Source organism: Haemorhous mexicanus, chromosome Z (assembly GCF_027477595.1).
Source record: "Haemorhous mexicanus isolate bHaeMex1 chromosome Z, bHaeMex1.pri, whole genome shotgun sequence".
Classification (NCBI taxonomy): domain Eukaryota; kingdom Metazoa; phylum Chordata; class Aves; order Passeriformes; family Fringillidae; genus Haemorhous; species Haemorhous mexicanus.
The window spans coordinates 30479201-30487839 of NC_082381.1; the positions used below are offsets into that span (position 1 = coordinate 30479201).

The window sequence follows — 8639 nt, forward strand, 5'->3', positions numbered from 1 at the left end:
ATGCTCCTGCAGATACAGTGTGATAGGGGCTTAAGAGAGCTGCATCATACAAAACAACCACAGTGGGCATTTTCAGGAGAATCTGAAGAAGAGGGGATGTCGGTCTTACACACTGGACAACAGCTCAAAGTGCCATACCAGTTACAGAGCACCCTGCAGATCATCCTGTGCTCCTTTGTGCTCGGCCTGAGGTGCCAGTGCTGCTCTCTGGGCTTGTGCATGGCCAAGGAGATCCCCGTGGAGGCCACTCCACAGCCTCATGAATGCACAAGAACTTTAGGACACATATGAGCCTCACACACATGCAAAAAACTCCAAACCCAACTCAAACACCACAGCAAACCAAAAACCCCCACGCAAACAAAAAACCCGTGGAAATTTGTTTACAAGTTATAATTGCTTGTCTCGTGTCACTTCCATTCTGTTTTGCAAACCACTGTCAATGTTCAGACAGAAGGACAAAGGGAGGTTTTAGCAGGACTGACCAAGTTTTGGTATGGAAGGAGCCTGCTCTCCCCCATCAGAGCCCACTGGCACTGCCTTCCTGCCTGGATGGATGGCACAGCCCCGGCCGTGGCAGAGCAGCCTCCTGTGCCCCCGCAGTGGGGCTCAGCTGCAGTTTAAGCCACTCTCACCCTGCACTGCCCAAGGGCTGCTCTGGCAGCATCCTCAGCTCTCTCTTGCCCCCTTTCCCTCCGTGCTGCCCTGGCAGCTGAAAGCCGAGCTGGCCCAGGGCGTGTCTGAGCTCTCAGCCACAGCTGGCTTCTGCTGCTCCCAGCCTGGAGCTGCCACGCTGGGGAACCCAGAGCTGAGAGCTTCACTGCAGTGCAGCAAACGGAGGGGCTGACAGGAGGGGAAAGGGCCCTGAGGTCAGGCAAGAGATGAACAACAAGGGGAATGGAAAAGGAGAGAAGAGAGAATTCACAGGGCTTGATAGCTGAATCTTCCCTGCATTGTCCTGGATTCCCAAGAGATCAATGGTGTCTGAGTTTAATATGAAATAAAAGAGGTGAAAAAGAATATTGATTAGTTGTCCATTGGCTATTCTGAACACTGATGGTTTTGGGATCTGAAGGAAAACGGACTATGTCACCACGATAGTAAAAAAAGATACATATGCATATAAAAATATGGGAATCAGAAACACAAGATAGAAAATCAAAGATCAAACAAACTCTGGCATTTCCTTATTTTGAAAGGAAGGGATCTTGCTACAGGTTTCCTAAAATTCTTCTAGGTACTTTTATATGGAAGACAAGCATAGAAAATTCAGAATGGCATTTTCAAAAGCACTATGTCTTCACTGTGTTCGAACAGTTTTCCAAACAGTTGGAGACAACAAAAATATCAAAATTCTGGAAGCTCTCAAGTCCTTTCATCTCAGTCTAATCCTGAAAGAAAATCTAAGTTACGTGTCTTTGGAAAAATAGGTATAATTATATTCTATGAAGACTTTGGTCTTGTGGGTTTTTTTAATCAGGTGTTTAATACTGAAAAGAAAACAAGATCTTTCTTGTGGCCTAGAAAGGTAGCAGAAAAAAGAATTTAACAGACTCTATTCAGAGCTTGATTTTTCTTACTGGTTATTTGTGCTGGAATTGCCTAGCTAGAAACAGCCAGAATTGCTCTAATAGACTGATTTCTTCCAAGGGAGTAAGGAGGACAGGGAAATACAGGTCAATCAGCCTTGCCTCCATCCCCTGACAGGGGATGGGGTAACTAATCCTGGAAACCATTCCAGACAAATGGAGAAGTTGATTGGGAGTAATGGTTAACCTACTCGATGCCCGTGACGGGACAGCCAGACTGATGGATATGGGTGGAGCAATGGATGATGTCTACCCCAGCTTTACCCAAGCCTTTGAGACAGCCTCGGGCATCAAGAGGGGCTGGAAAGCGGACGTTTTATCTTCCTTGCCTTGGTGCTTTGGGGCTGCATTGCAAAGCAAAGGCAGCAGGATGACTGCAGGCGGAGAAAGAGAGGGTTTGCGGAGCCGAGCCCGGCCGGCCCCGGAGCCGCCCCGCCCGCGCTGTGCCCGCAGCCCCGGCTCTGCCGCGCTCGTCCCCGCCAAGTCCGGCCCGCGCCGGGGCCGCGCTGGGCGCGCGCGGGCCCGAGCGCAGCGCCCCACTCAGGCCGCGCGCCGCCGGCGCAGCCGCGGCCGTTGCGCCGCGGGCGTTGCGGCCACAGTCGGCGATCGACGCCATGGCGGAGCTGCCGCTGCCCGCCGGGCTCCGCGCCAGCACCTTCCCCGCCAAGCTCTGGCGCCTGGCCAACAGTCCCCGCGTCCGCTCCGTGCGCTGGGACAGCCGGGCCACGGGGCTGCTCATCGACCGCTCCCTCTTCGAGCGAGAGCTGCTCAGCTCGGGCGACGCCCAGAGGGGCGGTGGCGATGGGCGGGCCCCGCTGCCGCACACCTTCCGGGCCACGCAGTTCCGCAGCTTCGTGCGGCAGCTCTACCGCTACGGCTTCCACAAGGTGCCGGGCTGGCTCGGCTCGGCTGCGCCGGGCGATGCCGGAGCCTGGCTACACTACAGCAACCCCTGCTTTCGCCGCGACCGCCCCAACCTCCTGCTGCGCATCAAGCGCCGCAGCGCGGCCAACAGACAGCGGCCGGCGGCGGGGCGGGAGGGCCGCCGGCGCCCGCCCAGCGGCTCCCAGCAGCTGCCCGGGGCGCGGCCGCTGCCGGACGGGCGGGAGCTGCGCAGCCCCCGGCCCGGCCGCCTGCAGCAGCCCCCCGGGGAGCGGCCGCTGCTCGTCCGGCGCCCGCCCTGCAGCTTCCACCTGCTGCACAGGGACCAGCCGAGGCCGGCCCGGCGGGAGGGGCCGAGCCGCTTCCAGGAGCTCTACGGGGAGCGGCCGCCGCCCGCCGAGCGGGGGGTGCTCGGCATCCCGCCCTGCCATTTCCTCGGGCTCCACGGGGAGCGGCCGCTGCCGCTCGGCCGGGAGGGGCCCCGCAGCCACTTGCAGGAGCTCTACGGGGAGCAGCTGCCTCCGGCCGAGCGCAGCGTACTCGGCATCCATCCCTGCAGCGTCCGGCAGCTCCCCAGGGAGCAGCAGCCCCCAGCCTACGACCCACGAGGTAGGAAAAGACTTGTAGCCTCGCTTTTGCCAAAGGTTAGGAAAAGTGACCCTTTGAAGTAGTTTTCCATAAGGCTCTCTCACTGTCGGCCAGAAGTTGTCAAGCCTACCGGGAAGGGGCACCTAGGAGGCCAAAAGATTCTCTGCCTGGTTTTCCTGGCTGCTTCCCGTGATGTTTGATCCAAGGCAGCACTCGAGCTCTCTGTCCCCCAGCCACATTGTGGAGCCTGACCAACGCGTTTGGATTCTTGCAGCCACCCCGGGCACTTCAGGGCCCAGCACTCCAGCTGGCAGTGCAGCTTGTGCAGCATCGACGGCCTGCAGCTCAGCACAGAGCGCACCTGGGCAGGAGGGATGGTCGCCAGCAGATCTAGGCCTTGCCGTCGAGAAGATGATTCGGGAGATCAGGATGTCCCTGTCTGAAAGATCTCCCTCTGCTCAGGTAATTGCATTGGATGGGGATAAAAGGGGCTGGACTGAGAGCTTTCAAACGTGGTTACATGGCGGAGAAGCAACGGCTTCTTTAATTGAACTTATTTCATCATGATTTAGTTATTCTTTTTGCTGAAGAAAGATTTCTGAGAGAGGGAATGAAGAAGAATTGAAAAAGAGGTTTTTCTTGCTGGGAAAGATGAGAAGATTGTTTGCAGAATTGCCACTGAAGGCCAAGTGTCCCGTGCAGGGAGGGGCATGCCAGAGGTGCCTCTGTTCCAGCAGCAGGTGTGGGCTGTGCCTCTTTTGGGTGGGAAGGCCAAGGCCAGGCAAGGCAAGGGCAGGACTGCAGCTGTAGCTGCTGCTGTGTGAGCCCTGCCGTGCGTGTATGTGCTCCCAGAGCCGTGGCTGGGGCTGGAGCTGCAGCTCTCTGTCCTTTTGCTGATTATTATACGTGTTGGCCAAAGAATGTCTCTCTTTTTATTCATGTGCTGACCCATTGCCTGCAGTACATTTATGATTATGAGCCAGGGCAGACTCAAGGTGGGGAGAGGGATTTTTTTGGATTTACCAATACCTTTTTCTCAAGTAGCATCACTTTTGTCTTCTGTAAAGTCAGACTTAGCAGTTTTCAGAAGCATTTTATTCCGTAATAAAAGGAAATGTTGCAGGTTCAGAACCATCTTTAGAATCTTGAGGGGTTTTGATGGCTGTGCTGTCGCAGAAGAGATGAATATTCTGGAACTGGTCATAGTGAGAATATCCTTGTGTCCAAAGGTAATTTGCAGGTGTTTCATTGTGGACATTTACTTCCTCGGTGGAATAGAAACACTACCTCGTTTTCTGGCTTTTCCTGTCTTTTTGGTTGGGTTTTTTTCCCGCTGTCCCAATGTCCAGATTTTTGCCCGTGATCACAAATGTGATCCTTGGAATGGCCTGGGTGCATGAATGTTTGCCTGGATCATACCCATGGGGCAGCAGCAGAGGGCTCCAAAAAGCACCACCTCGTGCTGGGTTGTGTGAGCGCTTGGCCGGGGGTGGTGAGACGCCCAAGCAGAAATGTGTGCTTTGTGTGGGGGTTTGCAGCACCCAGCCCTGGGCAGGGCTGGCAGCGAGCTCTGTCCTTGCTGGCAGCAGGGAGAGCCCCTGGCTTTCTGCTGGCTGATTTCTCCCAGCTCTGGCATGAGCCAGGGTCAGAGCTTGAGGGCACGTCCCCTCACTTGGTGTCTTCTGGTTTCCTGTGCGCATGTTTTGTCCCAAAGGTCATTTTGTAAGAGCTTCAGTTTCACCTTGGCCACCTGAATCCTGAGTTTAAAAGGCTGCTCATGTGAACCGTATGGGCAGTGTTCCCTCCTCCGTGCTCCATGTCTTTTGGGAGTGGAGAAGGAGAGTTATCGTATCCCTGATGTGTTTCCAGGAAAATAGTGAGTGATCTTTGGGTTCCTTTCTTTCTGTTTTTCTGCTCAGGACAATGTCAGTGTTGCCCCCGATTCCTCAGGAGGGGAGCCTGTGGACAGAGCTGCAGCAGAGGAAGCTGCATCTGGCACCGAGAGCTGCAGGAACGGTTCCCAGGAGCCCGAGGAGCCTGGTAAGGACAGAGCCCTCACTGGTTTAGAGAGGTGTGAGATGGCTGCTCTGAGCAGGCTTGGTGCTTCCTGGTGCCTTGAGTTCAAATCCTGCACTGGCACAAGCTGCCTTAGCCCTGCCCTCCACACTTCTCCAGAGGTTCTGGCACTGAGTCCTGTGCCGTGGCAAGAGAGCAGGGAATAAAGCCGACCTTGGGGGAGTTGTGTCACCAAGTTGGGTGTCCCAGCTTTGTGCTGAAGTCGGTGGATAAATTTGCTGCTGGCTGACAGGGCAGGCCAGGCTGAGCGACTCTTGAAGGAACAGGGGAAAAAAAGAGCAAAAAGTCAGGCTAGAAGTCCAGATCACTGACTCAGTGTAGTACCAGTCTGCTGGTATTGGTGCTGACCCACCAGAAAAACAAGGAGCAGAACATCAGAGGCCAGCCAAGTGAAACATCACAGTCAGTCCAGTATCAGAATGGAAACTTAAATGAGCCCTGATTAGGGAGACCTAAGAGGAGAGAGGGAGCGCTTTGGATCCATTCCTTAGCCAAGCTGGTGCAGCCTGCAGGCCTCGTAGGGAGCTCTGTCCCTCGCAGCCCTTCCTGCCAGAGCCGACGGTCGAGTTGGAGCAGCTGCTGCTCGCTGCAGGGGGCAGTTGGTAGATGGCCCTGGTAATGGAGCTGGTTCATGACTCAGCTCCCAGCAGCCCTCAGCTTCAGGCATTTCAGTGAGGACTGAGGTCTGTCTGTCAGCACAGAGAAAGAACAAGGCTGGGCTTCTTTGTGGCTCCTGGGGCTCTGTGTGTGTTTCAAGCTCTTGTGGGTGCCCTTTGCACTGCGAGTGCTGAGACTTTATTGAGATCCTTCAGTGTTTTGAAACACGCTTTTGCACACTTGGAATGGTCCCTGTTCTTTTAAGGGCATGCTTCAAATTGCCAAGTAAGAGTCTGCCTTTCAGGCCATCTTTGACAGTCCCTGGTAGAAGGAGAATTGCTGTCCAAGGGAAAGGTGCACAAGGGCCAATATTGACTGAGCGTTCCCTTGGCTTCCCAGATGCCATCTGACCAACATCTCCAGGAGGGCTGCCCTGCGTGGCAGGAGGAGACAGAGGAGAGCCCGTGACCATCGGGCAGGTAGAATTCCTCTGCTTGTAAATATGTTTATAGATTCCTATGATTTTACTTATCAAAGGGTATAGTTCTGTTTACAGATTAGAGTGTTCTGTTTATATGTGCATATATTGATAGATCTGTAGAGTTAAATGGGGATATGTATTCAGTTAGACAAGTGATATATTTTATTATAAATTTACCTTTATAGATTTTCAGAGTTTAAATTTTTTTGTGTAGAGTCCAAAAAAAAAATATAGATGAAGTTTCATTTATAAATGAGTATAGTTATAGAGTAAGAAGGATATGAATGTTTAGATGAATAGGTTGCGGTTTGCCTAGGCCTAGGCTGCATTTTTACCTCTTTCCCCCTTCACCTGCCTTTCTCACCTCTTGCTTTTCCCCCTGTGCCCCCTGTGTCCCCTCTCCCTGTGCTGGGTCCGAGGTGGCGGCCGGGCCGGCCAGAGCAGCACTTCCAGCCCCGGCTGTACCTGGAGCGGTGGGAGCTGCCGCTGGCCCCAGGCACTGTCCCCTGAGGAGCTGCTGAAGGACGGTGAGACAGAGGGGGCTGAGGGGGCTGAGGGGGCGGTGGCGCTGAAGGGACGGGGAGCCTGAGCTGCTGCTGGGGCTGGGGGCTGTGGGGCAGCCGAGGCTGATGGTGGCACTGAGGTGACAGGGAAGTGGCACAGGCTGAGGGGCTGGCAGGTCTAAGGGGGACGGGATGGGTCAGAAGGGACTGAGGGGGGTGAGAGGACTGTGAGGGGCTGAAGAAACGGAAGGGGGCTGGGGCTTCAGTGAGAGCATGGCGGGGCTGAGGGGGATGGAGGGGGCCAGCAGGGAGCACAGAGGGCTCCAGGACTGCAGCTCTGCCAGGCCTTGGAACCAATTCCAGAGCCTCCACTTTTTCCCCAGCTGCATGGAAGACCTTGAGGACAGCCAGAGCCTGATGGGAGCCAGCAGAGAGAAGCTGAAGGCCAGCAGCAGGAGCAGGGAATGGGGACCTGCTGCTGCCACCCTGGAGAGAGCTTGGGTGAGGCCACAGGCCCGGGCAGGCAGGGTGGGGCTGAGGGCGGCGTGGGCTGTGGCCGTGGGCACTGCCCGGCGGGGCAGGAGCGGGCCCTGCCCGTGCTGGGGCCGCTCAGCGCAGCTGCCCCGGCCGGCACAGGGGCTGTCCTTGACCAAGGCAGCTGTGCCGGCAGGGCCCGGCAGCTGTGCTGCCTGTGCCTGGCTGCCGGGGCTGCGGGACGGTCCCGCCACGGCTGCGCTCACCACAGCCTGGCCCGCTCGCCTGCTTTTTCTTTCCAACCCTTCTGGGGAGGCTCTGAGATTTCCTCTTCCGTGATGGAAGTGCAGCTGCTGCCAAGGGAAACGTTCCCGTACTCACTCAGTGTTCCCTTTGCTTGCCAGATGTCCCATCTGCTGTCCCTGTCCAGGAGAGCTGCTCTGCACGGGAGGAGAAGACCGAGGGAGAGGCTTTGAAGATGAGGCAGCTGGGATCCTTCTTCTTTTTGTGCTGTTTAATTATATATGGACTAGCATGGAGTTACTGATAATTACATGCATATTTTCATATGTAGCTTGCTATTTGTATTGGTATATTTCTGTATGTATCTTGTTATTTTTATGAATGTACTCTCTATCTATGTACGTATAGATATATACATACAGGTTTGCAGTTACGTATTTATGTAAATACGTATCTACTTTTTTATGTATGTTGTAATATCTGTGTTTAGTTATTTTTGCATATGTGTACAGCTTTGTAGGTGTTTATATTTATCAATGTAGTTTTCAGTATATATCTTTTAAAACTAGTGTATTGGTATTTGTATTGGTACAGATGCCTATTTTTATATTTTTAATTGTATATTGATGTATTTGTATTTAAATATATTTACATATGTTTCCAGATGCATAGCTGTATATTTGTATGGATACAGTTGGATTGGTATTTAGACTGGTACAGTAATATTTGTATATTTAAAAATAGTTGTGGTTGAAGTATTTATATATATATTTTATATAATCTATAATATTTAATCTATATTTACATCGTTAGATTGTTATAGATTTATTTTTATATATGTTCATGTATGTATGTATTAAATTCTGTTTATAGATGTATAGTTGCATAACTATTGAATTCTTGTTGGGGTATTTAGAGAGGGAATGCATATTTTTGTATTTCTATATGGGGTCTGCATTTGTAGTAATATGTAATAAATTAAGTTGTTAAACGCCTAATTGATCTTTGTGTATAGTGAGTTGCGTATAGTGGAGGCTAGCAATAAATCAAGTTTGGTTAAGTGAACTTGGTTTTTGTATATTTTTACATAGACAGGTTGTAATAATCTAATAAATTGCTGGTTTTACCCTAAATTGAGATCTGTTTAGTTCTGTATTGTCAGCATGGGTGTAGCAGTTTGTAATAAATGACATTTTTCAACTGAAA

The 8639-nt window shown here is 52.6% G+C and overlaps 1 long non-coding RNA gene across 1 annotated transcript; it reads left to right on the forward strand.

Moving 5' to 3' along the window:
• The first annotated feature begins 7070 nt into the window (after window positions 1–7070).
• LOC132322310 (uncharacterized) lies at window positions 7071–8639 on the forward strand. The gene is made up of 2 exons (XR_009485089.1): window positions 7071–7217; window positions 7595–8639. It is a non-coding gene; the product is annotated as an uncharacterized LOC132322310 (long non-coding RNA).